The 20,514-nt window shown below is 38.3% G+C and overlaps 1 protein-coding gene across 2 annotated transcripts in view; it reads left to right on the top strand.

Annotated features, from left to right (window-relative positions):
- The window catches only part of MAMLD1 (mastermind like domain containing 1), a 249,530-nt gene that overhangs the window by 65,804 nt on the left and 163,212 nt on the right, over positions 1 to 20,514 (top strand). For both annotated transcript variants that reach the window (XM_077786557.2, XM_077786558.2), the window contains exon 3: positions 8,985 to 9,112. The gene's annotated coding sequence lies outside the window, so the exon portion shown is untranslated. The remainder of the gene's footprint in view (positions 1 to 8,984; positions 9,113 to 20,514) is intronic.

The raw sequence follows: 20,514 nt of genomic DNA, 5'->3' as shown, positions 1-20,514 counted from the left end.
TGGGAAAGGTAGAGGTTAGCATGGGATTCAGCTCTTCTCAATCCCACTGAGCTTCTTCCAAAGTCTTTAATACCATCATGGATTTGTTTGTGTTCTTATACTGTCTCTTAAAGTCAGTGTTGTGAAAGATCCCATCACTTATTTGATTTTATAGTATGTATTTTTGATTAAGGTTATCCAGTAGCAGGATTTGAAATTTTGGGACAGTGCTTCAGAACTATTCAGAATTGACTTATTTTTTTGTGAAATTGAGAGCAGATTGACCATGAAGCTCAATGGGTGAAACATTAGCTTACTACCAAACATTAAACACCTTCATGTTTGCTGCCTCTGGGCATTGACCAGAGTATATCTTTCAACTTGGAGTTTTAAATGCACAATTATCTATGTCAAAGGAGTAGCTTTTCTCATGTGCACTTGATGTGGTACATATACACTGCTTCTATGAGATGCACTATGTTCAAATGTCCCCACACCAAGGAAGGAATACAAATTAGAAGACTGAGTGCAAAAGACCTCTCTTAATGTTTTCACCAATATCTGGCTTACAAATTACTCAAACACACTAGTTAAGGAAAAAACTAATCTCTTCAAACTAAAAGGAATATTTTAATCTAAAAACAATTTTAACAACTTCACTGAAAAATTCATAAAGATTGACTGTTTGCCCAAACTTGTAGTGCTGTTCTATTGACTCTCTGCTCAGCCCAGCACAGATGGTAATTCCCATTCACTTTGATGGAAGATTTGCCTGGGGTAGGACTGCAGAACTGATGCCCAGGATGTTAATTAAATGTACAGTCAGCTGGCCAAAAAGTAGCTGGTTGAGTCATAAGGACAGCTCTTCCTGGCTTACCTAAGAATACTTCTTAGTATATAATTAAACCACAAAAACTGACATCAAAGTAATGATAAGGGCCTAATGTAATGCACATAACTGAGGGAATTCAGGCCAGCATTCCTTCCTTTGATCATCCAGCTGGGCCAAGCTAGGACACAAGTCTGGGTCTGGATACTCCCTTTCTCCAGCACTGGTAGAGGTGAAGGAGGTAAAACTGATGGAACTGGCTAGATTGGGTGAAGTGGTTGGCAGGTAATAGCTTTTGTTGCACATACCTGCAGAACCCCTCCACAATTAGAAGGTGGGAACAAGGATCTTTAGTTATAAGATTTTTCCAGGGTGTGAAGGAATGCTCAGAGACAGAGTATGCTCAGACATGGCATGCCTTTATAACTTGATCTCCATACTTCATATCAATCGAAACTCCATGAACTTCTGTATCAGCTCAATTTTTTGGTTTAGTTTTTTTTGTTTTGGTTTGGTTTTGTTTTGTTTGTTGTTTTTTTTTTTTCCCTTCAATATGATTTTTTTAGAGTGGGAGAAAGTTGGGGCTAGTGAAGGGGTAACAACCCCTGAGTGTATAACTGCTCAGGAAGGGCTCTATGCTACTAAAGCCTAGGAACTGTGTTTCTGTCCCATATCTCTTAAAGCTGTAGATCTTAACTTTAGAGATGCTTTAAAGCATTCTTGTTTCACATAACATTGTCTTAAACAAGCTGGAAAAACAAGATCTAGAAGACCTACTATGGAATATTAGCAAAATGAGCTGGGAAAACAAAGTCAGAGAATAGTTACCCATGATTTGCTGGAAATAGAAAAGTATATATCAAATGTGGTTTCACATGATTTTGTCCTGAACCAGATACTGTTAAATATTCATTAGAGACTTCATTGATTGGATAAGGAATGTTCATATTAAATTTGCAGATACCATAAAGCTTTGAAGACTCCAGGTATAGAGGAGAACATGATGAGAATTTCAAGAGATCTTTACAAATTAGAATGATGGTATGAAAAAAAACCCAGGATACAATTAAAATTAAGTCCAGTTTCTGTACTTAGACAAGGATAATCATTCCTATAGAATCAACTCAGTGAGAAACCACCAACCAATTTATAGTCATAAAGGAAAGGAATTAAAGGTTGTAGCTGTCTACAGCTTGAACATGAATGGGGAATGCCATACTAGTGTAAAAAAAAGTGGAGGGGAGAGAAACAGGAGCACAGTCTGCAAAATGAATGAAGTATTTCTTCTGTTTTACAGCTGTGAAAAGTTCTAAGGTAAGTTAAGGTTTAATTTTCATGTGCACCAGAACATAGAAATATAGCAACTTATGAGAAAAGAGAGTTGTTTAGACTAGAGGTTTGGTCGAAGAGGTTGAACTGAGTAGAAACATGATAGCAATCTTCAAATACAGAAGAAAGCTGGTGAAAGCCAAAGGGAATGACCTTGTGGACAGGACAGAGTGAGCGATTCAAGCACAAAACAAAATGTTTCTCTAGGCTTTAGGCAAATGCTCTTTTTGACAATAAACACAAATTGGAATCGTTATCTTTTTTCATTAAGCTGAGGTTAGAAAAAGTGTCTGTCTGGAATGAGAAGGATATAGTTCAGGACATCTTGGAGTAGCCTCAACATTTCTTCTTGAAATTCCTTCCTGTTTTATAACATTCTCTGACCTGTAAGGAGAGGCTTTAACAATCTCTCCAGGAGACTTGTTTCTTGTCTGGCCCTGACTGGTTTAAATCACTCTCTAAGAGCCTCCTGAGGCCGGAGGTTGTCCCACTGTTTCTTTGGCCATCTTTCTAGACTTTCTCTAATTGGGATTACATGACGAACTTGGCAATTAGTTGTTGTTTTGTATTTCTCTTAAATGATGGCCTTGAAGCTTTTGTGAGAAAGAATCAGTGAAACTGTCTTTAAAAGACTTGTTTGTTGCACTAAATATCTGACCAGTCTGATCTCCTGGCCATGTGGAAGGCTGCTGGGTTTTCCTATGTCAAGTTGCAACCACCCGTTTTCAGTGAGAATGACCTTCCTTCCAGATCAACAGCAACAAAAGCAATTGTGTTTGTCCTCAACACCAGCCCTCAGCATATTAATTGAAAGTGGTTAAAGGTGGTTACAGCCTTTACAGCTTAAATACTGAGTTAAATAAAAGTTATGTAAGGTCATAGAAAAAACAGTAAACATCAGAAGACTGAAACGGATGGTACTTATCACTGGATGATACCAACTCAACCAAGCATGAGACACGCGAGCTAGATGTAGATAGATAATTTTATTTCTCTAGGCACTATTTGATTTTAAAATAAAACTAAAATTTGGTTTCAGACAGTAGAAGTCAGTGTTTCAGTGGTACTGTGTACAGCCTGTTTGAAGTTACTGGGTAAGGACTTTCTTGTCTAGAACAAATTATTTTTCTTCTGCTAATAAGAAAAACAAGGGGAAACAGATTGCAAGCTCTTAATGGGCTTTTTTTTTTCCAGTGGGTTTCGTGCCAAATTCTATCCTCGCATGAGTTCTTGAAACCTCTGATTTCACAGGGACTTCCTGGATGTAAAAGAATAGATTTCTTGGTCTTCATGTCTAAAAAGCTTCCTTCTGTATAAAGTGCTTTACACATGGAATGGCTGCTGAAGCAAATTGACTAGAATGGCAGTCAATTTTACACTGCTGCCCTCCCACCTGAAAAGCACTTTCGATGCCCTACAGAGAAAAGAAATGAAAGAGGAGGGGTAGACACATGCACATACACACAGAGAGAAAAGATGCTTGCAAAGAAGGCTTTAAAAAGTGAGCAAAAATGAACTAGTACTGTCTGCTCTCTGTCCTACATTTTTGCCATACTGATCCAGGAGAGGTGTTTCTATGGGGTGGAGCATAGCCAGCAAACACACATTGAGCCAAATTCAGTTCTTATCTGCATTAGGACATTACCTTCAAATTGCTTTGCTTAAGGCCTAGACTATTCCCAAGTTACATCTAGGGAAAGTGAAGATTTTACATTTAAATCAGTTTTGAAAAGATGCATACCTGATGAATGTCTTCCTATATTGTAGCTTTTAGGGACATATTTTGTACTGATGTTAATTCAGCATATCTCTGCTGAGTATATTACAATTATATCAGTTTTATATCAGCAGAGTTTTTAGTCCCATATCATTAAACCCATCTATAAGCTTTAACAAATATTGACCAGATGTCTTTAAAAGTAAAATTATGTCTTCTATGAAGAAGGCTGCCAACAGCTCTGACCAGCAGTATTCATGAAGCTTCAACTATAAAAGTCTATTCTAGAAAATAATCTTCAGCATATGTGGTCAAACAGAAGTGCTGCTAATGCAGCAGCTACGTTAGAGAGTGAGAACAGGAGTGATAGGAGACCATGCCAGGAAAATATGTTGATTATGCAAGGTCTCTATCTTTTGCAACAAGAATGGTGTAGTGATATGACATAAGATTGAACAGCTGTTTCTCTGAACATTTGAGAGTTTTTGGAATATATTTTAAGGATGTCTTCTGTGTCCAAAAGGCAGCGTATTTGGGGCTGTTCTTGAATACTCTGATTTTATTTTTGGAATGTAACAGAAAGGGATACACACAATATAATGACTCCAAATGTTACCCCATCTAGATAAAGTATTTTTTCAAGGATCTTATATGACTTCAGAGCTCAGGGAAAATTTTAAACCCCTTCTCAGAATTTCACATCATTATGGGAAGCCTTTTTTGAATTTCTTTTCAGATAAATTTTTCTTATTTTACCTATACTGAGGCTGTTTGAGTACTGGTGATGGTGACAGCCTTTGCAGTGTTATCACTGATTTTCATTTTTCATCTGAAAAGGTTTTTTTATCATATCTCTAAAGAAGTGTTCCTCTTTACAAATGTTGATTCTGTGTTCCTTATTGGTTGAAGATAACAAGAAGATGCTCAGATATGGTAAATTGTCATTGTTCCATCATTGCAGATGCTGATTGGGACAATCTGACTGACTAATTGTAATAACATACATTTTTTCAGATCAGTAGAAATCTTACATTAAAAATAATGTGAGATTCCTATCATCAAAGCCTTAGAGTTATACATTATCTTTAGAAGAACACTAATTTGTATGTTTATTTTCATTCATAAGGAAATGTATAATCAATTCTTTCTACCCTGTTCATTTTAATTAGGTAAACGTTTGGATCTATATTAATTATGTCTAACTCTTTAATTGTATTAGATATGATCTAAACACTGCACAATCTTGTTCATTGGAACATCTATTTAATGAAATTTCTTGTTATCCAAAACTTGGACTATGTGTCCCAATATGCATAATATGTATTGGAAATTCATTATTTATGGGTAGCATATCCCCTTCTGATCAGGGTTATAGGAGTTAAAAAACATTTTACACACCAAGTATCCTATTCAGCTTGAATTCTGCCCTGAATAGAGCATTCTTTAATTTTCAGTCAATAATGAAATTTTTTAGTATCTGTTATGCTCTTTATTTATCACTTAGTTCCTCTTCTATTCCTTGTCACCTGGTCATCAGTCAGTACCAGAACCTGGCCTTCAGATTGCGAAGCTAATATTTTACTAAAATCATTGGCAAATAAATGGAGAATTACAAGAACACTGCTACTTGTGTCAGTGGCAACTGCTAGTGTGCAAGTCATTTCTGTCCATGTGGATCATACCAAAGAAATTCAGACATGAGACAGGGTCACATTATACTTTTGAATTCATTTGCTATTTCTGTTTTGTCTTTTTCATACCCTTGATCAACAATTTTAAAGAAAGTGATACGTGTATGATTTCAGAAGTTGCACAGCTCATTACCTGCAGTGTAGCTGATAATCTGATTTCAAAGACTTGTTTCTTAAGTTAGCAGATTTTTAGCACAGCCTAAGACACTTCAGGCCCCAGATGTTTGAAAGAATAAAAGAATGAGAGCACTCTTGCCTGCTCCTATTCTGGGGCTCCCCGAGGAGCAGCAGTTATCCTTGAAAGCTTCTGTGCTAATGCAACCACTGGCATGAGGAGGAGCCTGCTCAGCTGCCCCAGGCACAGCAGAGTGAAGGCAGGTTTTCAGAAATGCAGGGAGATAAGGCAATGGCAAGGTGCTGGCAGTGATGCTTATCTTAAATTTTAGAGTTCATAAACTCAAAAAACACTTCAACCTTAGTGGATGTTGTAACTGATGTGCACTTTGCAAAATCTATCTAAACTAAAACCACGGAGTTCACTGCAGCTCTAACAAGGACTCACTGAAGCCAGGAGATGAGGTCATTTGAAAAAGCAAAAGAATTTAAGTAGACTTGTGCCTTATGAAAGCAGGGAGCAAACTATAAAAGATCAGTTTTAAATCTGCAGCTAAATTAAGTAGGAAACTACAGCCTGCCAGTGATGGGCTCTCCTGAATCCAGGCTTGTCACTGTGGTGAAGAGGCTCTTCCTCAGAGGACAAACACCCATAGTGTTAAAGGAGAATGGGTTTGTGGCTGGCCACGTGAGCTTTTGCTAAAATACCAGTTCAAGCACAGAAGCCTGACCTATGACTTTTTCTGTGAGTGTTTTTGAGGCAAAGTCATGCATATTCTGTGATGAATGGAACCTGAAATATAGAGGCTCAGCATTGCTACTAGCAGTGAAGTGCCTGACTATAAATAGTGTATTTCAGTAGATTTTAATCCTGAGAAACAGCATTTATCTCATGACAGCCCCTTCTCTTCTTTTCTCCTTGTGTAAACTGCTTCCTTCAAGATCTATTCAAACAGATACACAAACACATTGACTTCTTAAGTGACAATTATGGTAATGTAAACAATATTACAAATGATAGAACATATTAAGAAATACATACATCCTCATCAAATGCTGAGATTTGTAATAACCTGCTCTTGCTATACTTTCATTGTAGTCATTCACTGTAGTCTCACCTGTTTTACCTGTTGCTTTTTTACTGTCATAGAATTGCAAACTTTAATTATGCTTTGGTCTTCAGGGGTACCATGTTATGCCACGCACACTGAAGGCATGGCACATGAGCAGAGCCCAGTCCTTCTGCATATTTATACATATGTCAGCCTTTAAACATGTAAGCTTTGTGCTGACTTGCAGTCTACCTTCTCAGATGATGTCTTAACCTCTTTGCTTGACTGTGCTCTGAGTTTGTGAAATTTATGCCTCCTGGTGAGAAAAGAAACCAAAGGCTTGGGTGACATTGACACATCTGTCGTGCAAATACTGCCTGTACCTGTGAGCTGCCTGTGCTATTGGATCTCCTGCCTTGATATGAATGTCTTTTTAGGTGCCCTAGCTGAGAAGCAACTTAGAATTGTAAGGTAGTGCTATTGAAACCAAAAAAAAGATATAAATTGGGTGTCTTGTCAGCTAATAGCTCTTGCTTTAATGACAGTAAAGCCTGCTGACACGTGTGGTCGTGGCAGGAAGGCTCTGCAGTGTGAATGGAGCAGCTGCTGCTGATCAGGGAGGGAAATCAATGACTCAGCATTCATCAGAAGCATCCTCCTGCTGGTCACCACTGCCAAGTGCCGACTCATCGATTTTCCTCCCTGCTAGGCGAAGACTGCTCTATTTTCTGTACAGCAAGCTCTAAAATGTTTCCACTGCACTGTGTGCAGCTGTCAGCTCCCATTGGTGGGTCTCAGTAGGAGCACCCCAACACATGAATTGCACTGGGGCTGGGGCATAAATCTCCAATTTGCCCAATGTAGTTTTTTCAAAGTGCCTGAAGCTCAGGATGTGTGAATCTACAAATCATCCTATCTACCCCAATCAGCACAAATGAGGTATCCTGCTTGCCATAAGCTCACTAAATATTTTTTCTTGTGAAGTGGCAAATGGAACACAATATGTATGGCTCACAGATTCACAGTCACTGAAACAAATCCAACAGCATGCAGTTGTCATCAAGAAATATGTCTAGGAAAACCTCTCTAGTCACACAGCTTCGGCACAGCATTTGAGTACCAGGCAGTCCTTCGATATTCAGCCAAAGAGATTGCCACATATATAGTGCACATGAGGAGTGCTGCCCTTTGATTTCTCCTTTTAAAAGAAATAATCCTTGCAGCTGTTCTCCATTGTCCTTCAGTCTTGAATATCTTCTTTATTTAAAGGGACCCTGGAAAACAAAAATAGAGTCAGAAAGGGGTCTTTGTCTGCCAGTATTAAAATCTTGTGAGTCATGTTTTCCCAAATCTTTCATAAAATTCAGTCAAAATTCAGCTCACAGCTTCAACTTCAGAGATGCTGTGAAGGTAACTACAAACAATGATACTCATTTACAATTTGAAAAACTCATTTACCCTGAAATGTGTGATATATTCACATACGTCTCTTTTCCGTTCCATTTACAAAGAGCAACAGAATTGTGGCGTTGAACAATAAAGCTTGAAAGCTTTCAGTTCCATTCCATTTTGAAGATGCAAATGAGACAAGTTCTGAAATCTGCAACCCAGCTTCTACTTGCTGATTTCAATCTAAGAAATAGCACGTTGCCTAGAATACCTACAGAAACAGAAGATTTACTGAAAAATCTTGCTATATTAGAGTTGCAAAGATTTTCAGACCTGTAACATCACTGTTTTCTTCAGAAACAAGGAAATATGCAAATCAGTTGTTATTTATAATAGCTGCTGCTTGCTATGTTTGTAAAATAATTATATTTACCAGTTAATTGACCTTGTGTGCACAATAGGGACAAAAATAAAGAAATGATGCATGAAAATTCAGAGTACCACTGAATTGGATTGGTTTGGAAAAATATATTAACTGTTAATTTTCAAAAATAGCAAGCAATTAATTGCTGCTGTAATGAACGTTTCTGTTTTTCTCTGGCAACCATACCATGTTAACATAATACATCGCAAGTCAAGGCAGACTACTTGATTGCAGTGTTTGCACTGAAGCAAGTGCAGCTTTGGTTTAATGTTAAATTTTCATCTCAAATGTTCCTACAGGAATGCAGATGTTGTCATATTTGTTGGTCTTGTTAAGATCTCTGTCATGCGAGTGCCAGTGCGTGTAGTAACACCTAATAAATTATGTAAAGTGTTGCAGTGTACTGCACTTGTATGGCCATTTCAATATACTGTAATTGTTTTCCACACTTCCCCCACAGGTTAGTCTGGCTTCCAGCAGAGGCAGAAGTGAATAACAAGCCAATCAACGTGCTAAATATTGAACAGAGCAGCTCAGCACACAGCCATCAGCCAAACGGGAGATTAGCATGTGGCTGTGGACAGGACGGTGAGTCTGTGCTCAGCTCTCCCAGTATCTTCTGAATCACATTTCTGTTGTTTACTGGTCAAAATGAGCTATTCCTCATGTCAGCACTGATGATTAATACAGTGACAGAAACAGGGCCAGGTTGTGTTCATTGCCAAGTACCAGTGAGGGTCTTCATTGTGCCTGTTTGGAGCTTTGGAACTTAGCCAGAGGGAATAAGTGTGAGCCTCCAGGCTTGATCCAGGATGGGAAAAGCAGGTAATGTGGAGATATGGCCTGGTGATGCTGAGTGGCTCCTGCAGTGTTCAGCATTTAGGACCTTACTCTGACACGTAAAGGCACTTGGTCTGGCTGTACGTGAGGAAGCTGGATCCCATTACAGCATGTGATTCTGCCATGCCCAGGTGGTACATTCCCTTTTACTTCAGTAGATTTGACTTGAGGAACCCATTGTCCAAAGACATGGAGTTTGTGGCTCAAAGAGTTTTCTGTTGAACAAACCCAGGTATGTTATTTACAGCGGTACTTGGAGGATCTGCTTTTGGAAGGTGTTCTGACCTTTGCCTTTCGAGCCCACGGAGTGGGAGCCTGCCTGCACAAGGGAGCTCTGACTAGTGGGGAGAGCTGGCACTGACAACTGAGCTGAGGCCACTGGGCTCCCTCTGGATAGGCCATACTTCAAAGATTTTAGAAGGTGGCAAATTTCAGCCTGTGGGGTGTTTAACCGGTGATTTGAAAATGAAAGCCCCTGAATTACATCACAAATCCTCTGAGGCATCCAGCACTTTTCTTTTTATTCAGCATGTTTTTAACTCAGTTTTGTAGGATCTCTGGAATTCATATTAGCTACCATAAGACTCGATGGATGGCTGCCCATAATTTGGCTCACTTCTCAAACAGTCAGGTATCTACGAGTTGGGAAGCATGGATTTTTGCCTATGTAGGTTGGTGCCTTTCTGTGAAACAAGTGGAATGTTTTTGCTGTATCTTTTCCAGAAATTAATATTTTACAATCCTCCCCTAGTGCCAGAATACCCTTATGAAAGCAGCCAACCTGTGCTAATGATTGTTTAAGAATAAAATGGGGGGAAAAAATGAACACAGGAACTTATCTTCTCTGAATTTATGGCATTGCAGTCCTTCCCATGGCAACACAGATAGTCAGATGGTTCAGTAGCAAAGTACAAGCAGGAAGAAAAGGCAAACAATGACAGAGAGAAAAAAAAAAAGGGAAAGAAAGCAATGTGATTTTCTATTAGACTAGCTTTCTATTAGACTAGCTTGTCTGAAACATATACAGAAAGCCCTTTAATATCCCATTACACTGTATACTGAAGCATTCAGGTCTAATACTATTACTGATAAAGAAACCAAAAGCATATTTACAGAGACTGAATGTCTATAAAGAGCAGATCAAGCAAGTCTCTTGAGAGAAGAAAGTCCCATATCAGATTATTGTGTGAAAAAAATAGCATGCTCATCTCAATTACAGCACCAGTTTGGTTTATTTAAAAAGGAAGTAATTCTGGGTTTATATCATAAAATCAGGTTTTTTAAGCCTGTAAACATCCAATAAATTAAATTTTTAGATAAGATCCATTTTGCAAAAAGCTATTTATGAAAAGCTTCAAATAATAATTAGAGAGGATTTAATAACCTAATCACTAACTAATGCTAGCACACAGTAAGTACACTGAATTAGATCCTTTTGTGGAGTGACTGTTTTACCTCTTCTCATTGGCAGCTTATTATAAAATGTAAGTTGCTCAAGCCTATAATTCCTAGACCAGTGAAGGTATGTAGCATAAAAATTCTGATTGTAGTCTCTTGAGTTAGTAAGTAAAAAATCTTTGAAAATGTTTGTCAGGATAACAGTCTAGCTGAACCTAGTACAAAAGTAAAATACAATGTTATACTGTAAATTTATGAATATGGACATCTGAAACATAAAAGAAAGTTACGCTGCTTAGCATAAACATAAATTAAATATTGTCAGTATAGCATGGAATATTAAATCTTTTCCTTTAAAACTATATGCATATTTTGGCTTAACTGTAGTGCTCTGCTAAACATTGTAGGTATTCTACTAAAGTTAATATGAGTCCTTTTGTTTATTTAATGCATGTTGAGCCAGACTGTGGAATTAATTTCATTCCTGGTCATCCAATTTACCTGTGAATGAAAATGAGTGAAATGGCACCATGAGCCTGGCAAAAGAGAGAGAGAGAGGTGATGGTCTAAAATCAGAAGCATAACACAGTATAAGTTGTATCCCTTAGAATTAAAACTACCACTTTACTACTTGAATCTTTTCTAGTGAGATTTAATTTAATCTTTAAGAACTTCGGGGCAGGTTAATGAAGGTCTACTTGCATAATAGACACAACATATTTAAAATGGGTCAAACCAAAACCCTTGACAGGCCATTGCAATACTTTGGGACTTTAAAATCCTGAACCAAACTTATGTTAGCAATGCTTGGCCATTGTTGCTCTTAGCACCGATGCTCCCGGTGGTCGCTCCTGAGTGTTCTGTCATATCTGTCTGCTGGTCACAAGCACCAGACACAGCACACTGAAACACAGCACACCAGGGCAGCAGCACACCCTGGACACACTCAAGCTACATTTTGCTGTGTATACTGAAATACAGGAGAGCACTGAAGTAGCTAAGAGAAGGCAGAAGAGGAAACGTACAAATACAGTCAAGTAGAACTGTATATTTACATATGCAGATTAGGGAGCAGATTCCTTGTGTTGGAACTGTCCTCAAGGAAGAAAAATAAAGATTAAAAACTGCCAGATCAACCACGCAATCACTTCCATAGGTACTCTTCTGTTTCTGAATGGAAAAGTTTTCACTGAAGTTAACTAGAGTGATACAGTCACAAAGATCTGGCTCTTAAGAGCTCCAAGTGGTGTGTGCCCTTCAAATCCCACCTGAAAGGCAGTCAGGTACCTATAATGAGAAAGTGAAAAATGAGAGAGGATTTTTAGGTTTTCAACAAAAGAAATTTAAAATATGTGTGTATATATATGCCTGACAAAAAATTAGCCTTTAAAACCCTATGTAATTGCATGCATTGTATTTGTGGAAGTGTCATATTGCCACTGCATTGCTATTAAAATGCAAAGCAAGTGCAAGCATGTCTTGTTTATTAAACCACTAAAAAAAGTTCCGACAGTGTTATGACTTCAGTTTTCAAAGCATATAAATGGGCAGGGTAAAAAAGGAGGAGGAATCAGAAACCAAACTCTCAGTTTACTCTTTCATGCCTCATTATTGGAACATGCAGGGTGGAATATGTAGTCCTTTGAGACGTCTGCAATAATAATCTTAAGATTTAGAATAAATGATCTCAAAGTACATTGCAAATTTAACAGTTTGATATCAACTTAAGCACAAGATGATTACAGCTATAGCTGAGATTTCCTAGGCAAAAGGCTTACAGAAAGGGAAGAACACGTTCTTTTTTTCCCCTAAGAAAAGGGAAAGGAATCATAGGTGTGCAGGGTGTAATTATGCAGGCTGAAATGAGGCCAGTTCACTACAGCTAATTCCTTATTCTTTACAAAAAGTGCTGCAGATGATTAGATTGTCAGTTTCAAATATCATCTGCAAGGTGGCAGCTCCAGCAGCTTATCCAACAGTGTCCAATTTTCAGAGCATGGGATAAAAATGGACAGGGCAATGTGCAGCATTTGTCCTCAGTTTTTTGTGACCCCATGTTCCACATCAGTGGAGCTGGAGATCCAAGGCCTTCTCATTCATGCTTTCAGCTTAAAGTTTCTATTTATTAAATCAGCCCTTCCATTATCATCATTTATGTACTATTCATACATCATTTCTATCTATTGTAGTACCTCTTCCCAGGATTTAAATAACTCTGGCACTGAATAGCTTGTGCAATCTGAACAAATAGTCTTAAACTACCAGAATAGCTTTATCTAAAACATACAAACAGATTAAAGGAAGAACATTGTTTGTGTTCTTTTTTTGTTTTGTGAATAAGAGTTATGCAGGAATAGAGATACTCAGCATTGAGTATGTTCTGGCAATAGACAGATGCAGCCCCAGCAGATGAAAGTTGGTATGACTTCAAAATGAACTCTCTCTGCATGTTCTGGAAATGTTCTCCACTGACCAGTTAATTACAGATAATTACAGATCTTCATATTTTTTATTATATGTAAGATGTTGCTGAAGACCTGATAACCTTGGGCTTATTTTAACTTCTAGCTTTTCTGGGTACTTTTCTGGGTAATATCCTTTACTTAACTGTTTCCTTTCACAATCTTCAGCCAGTCAAATGCTGCAAATCCAGCATCATATCCAGATTTTTAACTTGAAAAACTGCATTGCTACCATTTCTTTGCATCAGAGCTGTTGGTTCTTGTGCAACATCCTAAATTGTTCTGAGATCATGAGATAAAAACAGACCATTGGGAATCCATCAGAGATTAAGCCAGTAACCACACATAATTCTTGCACTCTGAAGATTCCATTGCAGATGCAGTTTTTGAAAGAATGTAGAAAAAAAATGATGTTTTTAAACTAAAGCCAGGTTCAAAATTGGAAACTCCTCTTCAAAAAGCATAGGTCTGCTGTGTTGGGAGAATTGTTCTAGGAAAGAGTAGATATGGGGAGAGTATGAGTGATGTGCAGGAGGACCTCCTTCATGTCCCTGCTTTTCCTCAACAGCTCTAGGAGAGCTGAGAGGAGGATCTGCTCAGTGCAAGCAGAGGTAGAAGGCACTTCAGCTTGTTATCTCAGATACTAATAGAGTAGAAGGTACAATGTCCATCTCCCTCTCCTTGTGTAATGCCTAAAGAGGTCATCCAGAATTCTGAAAAGTAAAATGGGAAGCACTGGCATCTATGGTCTTTGATATAATGTGTAATGACCCAAGCTGCATGAGCTATAGCAAGCCCTTGCTTATATTAGGTGTGGAAAAGGGAATGAAGAGCAGCTGCTGTTTAGGCTTGTTTTACAATTACATTAGTTTTGTTTCCTTTCCATTTCAAAGTGCATATTGCATGTTGAGTTATGATGAGTATATACTTAAGACAGGAATATTTCTTTCATACCTTTTGTATTTTAGGTAGAAATTTGAAATGGATCATCAGAAATTACTTTTCCAAACCTGTTGGTTTGTTGGCTTCTGACTACAATTCTCAATCCATTTGAGCTTCCTCTTTCTTTTCTTGCACTCTGTTTTGCTGTGTGCTTCTCTGCATTCTGAAATGTTTCCTTTATAAAATTATCCACTTCTGCCTTGATATCCTTCCTGAAGATGGTTCATAGCATGTAGGAAGTCCAGGTCTGTGTGACAAGGAGAGCCCCTTTCACAACTATGGGTAGGACAGAAGCATTTTTATTGTTTAATCTTTCCTTGGAAAGGTGGTAGCACCAGCCAGCACAGTGCAGCTGCCACCTTGGCTCTAAACACTGATGTGGCACTAGTACTATATGTAAGAGTATGTAGCAGGACAAACCTGGTTTATGGTATCTAACACTTGTGTTTACCTGTTGTTGAAAAGCACAAGAATTCATTCTTGCATCTCCTATTAAGAAGTTGTACCACAGTAAGTTGATGCAGGCTGTGCACACCTTCCCTCTCTGGGTAGATGTGGTCAGAGAACAAAGGTTTCCAGTTCCCAGGAGTGCTCAGAACGGAGGCTTGCTAATGCTGTTTGCTTTTTATTGTCGAGTTCTTGTGTCTGTGATTTGGTGGTGTGTGATAATTTCAGGGTGGATGTAGAAACACTCCTTCCCTGGCTCTCTGGAAGCAGGCTGGCAGTATTCAATCCTTATTACATTAGGATGATTCAAGGCTGAGAATACTGATGCCACCCTTCCCCCAGCACTCTGCAGACACACACAGACACATGCACACAGAGTATTATCTCGGTTTGCCTTACTAATGTCATTGTGCAGTATTCCATTTTCCTCTCTCTTCTTGTCCCCAGGGTCTGTAACAAACCCCTGCTGGACCTTTTATCCACCCACTAAGTCCAGATTAATTTATTATACTCCATCTAGTTTTTGAACTGTTCCTTCTAAATGTGTGATGGGGCTTAGGGCTGTGCAAAGGGGATTCAAGGATAAGGGGAGAAAACATCCTCAGGCTGTAGCTTACAGTGAAAGGTTGTGTTACAGTATGAGCACCTCTACTATAATTATGCATAGCCATGGAAGATGATGCAAGAGGAATGACTGATTAGAGCTCATATTTAGCTAAATTAACATCTCAAGTCCATTTTTTTGTATAAATCTGAGTTCATCATAATCTAAAAGCAAATATTTGCCTTTAATATCTCTTATTTATGCACAGAATACAGTGTACTCTTCATTTCCTTCTTAATTATTATTATTTTTTTAAACAGCTTCCAGGCAGAAAGTCAAAGCCTGCTGTGTTTTATATTATACTCTGCAACTCATTTTCCTGGGTTTTTTTTTAATAAAACATCTAATTAATCCATGTAATCTGAATACTGTCTGTTTAAATTCAACATGCTAGCAAAAGAACTGAATGAAAATGCAGCTAATTTGTTATACTATGAAAGTAATAGATAGGTAAAAATATATAGAGATAAAAGGTTGAATGCTTTATGCCCAGTGTGTGAATAGTGACTGAAAACAAATAATAATAAGGGTAATTATGAATAGAAAATGTCCGAAAAAAAGGTCTTCAGTGGAGTGAAAATTATTCTCTTCATTGTTGCCATCTCATTTTTGCTCATTGCGTAACATGAGCTGGGGCTGATGATCTTGCATTGGTACCAATAAAACTGCTATTTCTTTTCCATTTGTGTGAAGTCTCAATATGAGGTTTTTACAAGATTCTGATAGAAAGACAGCTTCAAAGGCAGTTGCAACCCAGCCCTCTTTATCTTGGGTTGAACATCATGAATGACTAATTGTGTTAGAAGTTTCTTTATCTCTGTCTGACTCAGCATCTTCCTCTGGGGAAAATACAAACAAGAGGAGCTGGGGCCAATCATGTATTTAGAAATTAAGTGTGTAACTTCAGGTGGCCAAAGCTGCAGTAAAAGAAGGGGATTAGAAAAGTGTGCCTTTGTATGAATTATCACCAGCACATTTTTTAATGGAATGTTTGTCAGGCTTTTGCATGAAATACCAGCAGCTCTTTAACATCTTTAAAGTTATTACCTAGACAATTTCCAGTAATGATGAAGTTTAAAATCAATGTAGAAAATATTACTATAGTAAAAGTAAAAAGATGCCTCCAAATGGTAATGTACAAACTCTCACAAGGGAAAGCTTACTTGCATGTGAAACTTTCCCAGTAGAAGCATTATAAATCATACATAAGTCAGAGTATGAATGAGAAAAAGAAAAGTAACTATCAAGATAAAGTTTAGAACTACTTAAAGTGTTCATGGTTTGGCACAGACAAATTCAAGGAGAAGATGCTTATTAAGCATGGTCAGCAGAAACTTGGCATCTCACAATATCTGAGTGGAAGTCTGGAAGTCCTATTTTTTTGAAAAATGTGTTAGATCCATTTCTTTGTCCTCTTTTGCATCTGCACCAAAATCAGTCATGACACATTATGGCTAATGGAGAGTCAGGACCATTTTTTTTCTTCAGAAAATCTTCACCTTTGAGGCAGAGTGACTTTTGCGTGGTCTTGCTTTTACCTATTTTTGCAATTGAGCCTACCAAAACAGAAAAGGATGTGTGGCTTCCCTTCTGGCATGGGGTTGGTCATTCACATTTAGATGCCAGCATGAAATCTCAGCCCTCTTGTACCAGTGACAAAATCCCAAGAGGCTTAAACAGGAGCAGCGGCTTTCTGATCCCCTTTTTTGTTAACTTCAAGGAACCATTTGTTCTTGGTGGTGGCTATTTGCACTGCAAAAACAAATGGACACATTTTAAACTACCTAGAAATCTCAATGTTATGAAATCACTCAGATTTTTTTCCAGATCTAGTTTTGAAACCATACTATGGCTGCGTTCCTATAAGCAGGATCACTTTGTCTTCATGTTGTACAGAACAGTAACAGGAAGATTGTCTCCATCCTTCTTACAGGGTTTTATAAATTATATGCTGACTGAGATAGAGCAGGTGGCAAAACAAGGACATGAGGGACGTTGGAAAATCAAATAAAAATAAAATAAATGACATTTAGTAGGGAAGGTTGGGCTACATTTTTCTCAACAATACCACTCTCATTGAGGAGCTGCTAGAGACATATAAGTTCTGCTGTGTAAGTGCAAATGGGACCTTGAACATGGCTGGCTCATGGGTGATAACACAAATAGAACTGGTGACTGCATCCATTTTCCAGGAAATACATACATATTTATACAGTAACACTTTTTTATTAATGCTCAACTCAACATCCACAAGATCATAAAAGCTGCTAATAGTCAGGACTGCAGATACCCAGATTAGATTCTGTTACAGTTGAACCCAAAATGACTAACAGAATATTCCTCTTCAAAGGAAAGCTTTCTATAAGATAATAAAGCCAATAAACTTTACCATGTAGTTTAATTTTTAAATCGCCACCAAATCATGCACAGAATTGTCATAGATGTATCTAAATCTTTCCTGTAGGTGCTTCCATATCTCAATGTCACCATATCTCACCACTGACTGTAAGCTGCCTTCATCTCTGATATGTTTTGTGGCTTGGGAGTTGGAAGATCTCAGTCACCTGCAAGGTGCCTCCACGTGGAGGCTCCAGAAGAGATCACAGAGGACACCAGAATTGTTGTTCAAAAGGTTCCTGTTTAATTTACACAAGGACAGAGGAGTGAATACTAGGCTATTTACAAATTCAGCTGTGCCCTATTTCAGTATGAGACAAAGTCACATTGCATAAAGGTAATGCTGTGTGCCTGATTCAGGCATATCTGACAGTTTCCACCTCTCTGTTCTCAGCTTACTGCTGTGTAAAGCAAATGTTTTACAGGGGTTTGGGTTGTGTGCTCTGCCAAACACAGCAAAGCTGGTAATTCCCCTACAGTGAAGGCATATCCTCTTTTTATATGGTGAGCAGGATGGCAGTTTCCTGGTCTTTAAAGCCCTGAAAGAACAGCTGGCCAAGGCTGTAAAATGGCAGAGGTGCTGGGAATCAGCTATGGTCTGTTCCCAATTGGCAGACTGAGCAGGCTGCCTGCCTGGAAGGGTGATGGGGTTATGGACTGGGAGCTTTTGCAGAAGAGAAGGCAGAGAAAGGCTCCACAACCAGGGATTTCTGGGGTGCTGGGAAGAGCTGAGTATATCTTCCTAACTTGCAGAAGATAAGTAGCCTTGGAAATTGTGTCCTATTCTTGGGCTGAAAATAACAGCTTATTCTAGAGGTTTCTTACAGGAGAAAGCTGGTAGCTGTCCCTGCATGGTCAGCTTATGTGTAAAGTAAAGGCATAGCTATTACCCTGTCTTTGGGTAATTTTGTTATTTTTCTTTTGCAAAGGCAAAGATTCAGCTGCTTTCTTAAATGTTTGCTGGCAGAGGTCTTTGAAACATTTCCACTGCTTAAGAATTTATGAGTTTGACATGCTTTGAGCCCCAGTTTACTTGGAGTCAGACTGATGATTGCATGCAGACTATACCTTTTTAATTTAGCTAACAATCCGAATTCTCGAAGTAGATTATGTTTGAAGTCTTCAACAAATATTTACTAAATGTTTACCATTTGTGTGGGTAGAAAGGCCCTAGGAAAAAACGCTGAGATGATCACTAAAGCTCTAGTGCACTATAAATGAATGAAGACAAATCTGTGCATCTGTTTGAAAGGAAAAGTCTGAAGAGGGTCACCAGTCCTACCAGGAGTCCTCACACAGTAACTGTTCTCCTACTCTTTCCTGCATAAAAGTTCCTGAAACTGGTCACACAGAACAGAACTTTTCAGTGTTTACATCCAGGACCAACTGGGCAGATGTGTTTAGGGATGATTGCTGTTTGCTGATGTGATGTGAGGCATAAACACGGCTCCAACAGCTATTTCTGACTAAACAGGAAACAGCCAAAGCCAGGCCAGCTCCATGCTTTGTTCTTCTGCAGTGTGGCACCTTTACTGAGCATAAAGTGTGTCAGATATTGAATGTCATTTTTGAAATTAGTTTTGTTAGAACAGAAATGCAAGTTTGTAGAAAATATAGAAGTTTATCCACATACACACATATTATCTTTTAACACATTTGAAGCTCTATTTTCAGAAGCCTACCTCAAGTGTACCTAATGCAGAGTCTTGCAAATAATCCTGTAAGGCACAGTTGTTTACTAATAATAGATATTCTGTGCAAAGCTGTTTGAAGTGCTGCTTTACAGTCATCTGCTGAATTGAAAAATCCTTTGCAAACAACGTTTTTACATTTCAAGGTAACAGTTAAATTATCTAGACTTGGTATCCCACACTCAAAATTCCTCTTTACACTGGCACAGGGAATACTTATTTTAAGCACATCCAGTAGAATACATATTTTAAATTATATTTTACAGTTCAATGGTTTCTCTAACCTGAAGATCCCAAAGTGCTTCTCAGATGGAGGTGAAGTTAGCTTAAGAAGAGTCCTGTGAGCACAATTATTCCCACTTTGCATACAGAGAAAATGAGCAATGAAAACGGATGGTTTGTTGAAGGTTGCACACAGTGCTGGCAGTAAGAATAGAACCTGCACTTCTTGCCTCCCACTCCTGTGCTTTAACTATAAAGCTGCTATTAGGCTTTCCACATCATCCTGTGATTGAGAAACTTTCATTGTATCAGTAGAGATTGAGGAATTCTGAGCTAATTAATGCTCTGGCACTTTTCAAACCCTCAGCTGCTCTTTACCTCTGAAAGTTCTGTAGGGTTCGATGACTTGCAGTGATGTGTCTCTGAAGAGACAACAAAGAAAGGCAAATAAAGGATGGGGATTCACTAACCTTGTCTCACAAAGGTAGGGGCTGTAGTCAGAAACATTTGCTTAGGTTTTATAGGCTCCTTATTCTTTTTAAACAGAAGGTGTAAAAGTTTCTCAGAGGGACCCTGTCATGTTAAAATCAGATAATTTGAAAGTTCTTCTTTATCACTGCTGGCTGCACTGCTCTTCCACTGATTACAGTAAATCACCTGAATTCTCTTTTAAAACCCTGCCTTTTCTGTGAGATCAAATTAAAACCCATGATTCCTACATATGCCACAAGGACTGAAGTATTACAAGTAATCTGCCAGCTGTTCTTCTAAATAATTAGGGAGGGACATAAGCTGACACTGATCTGGATCAACACATGCTAGAAGTTTGGGTTAAAATTTTTTGGTTCAAATTTGATGACCCACTGTGTGTAGAGTTAACTCTTTTAGCTTTTCTGGTAGTAAGGAAATTAATTGTGAAGACAACAAAGAGGCTAAGCTATTAAGAGTGATGAATTTTGGAGCAAGTCATTTTTTCAGTCCAATTAA

The sequence above is a fragment of the Lonchura striata genome, chromosome 4A (genome assembly GCF_050655825.1).
Source record: "Lonchura striata isolate lonStrDom1 chromosome 4A, ASM5065582v1, whole genome shotgun sequence".
NCBI lineage: Eukaryota > Metazoa > Chordata > Aves > Passeriformes > Estrildidae > Lonchura > Lonchura striata.
Note: the sequence above shows the minus strand (reverse complement) of the source record. Positions and strands in the feature narration are given on the sequence as shown.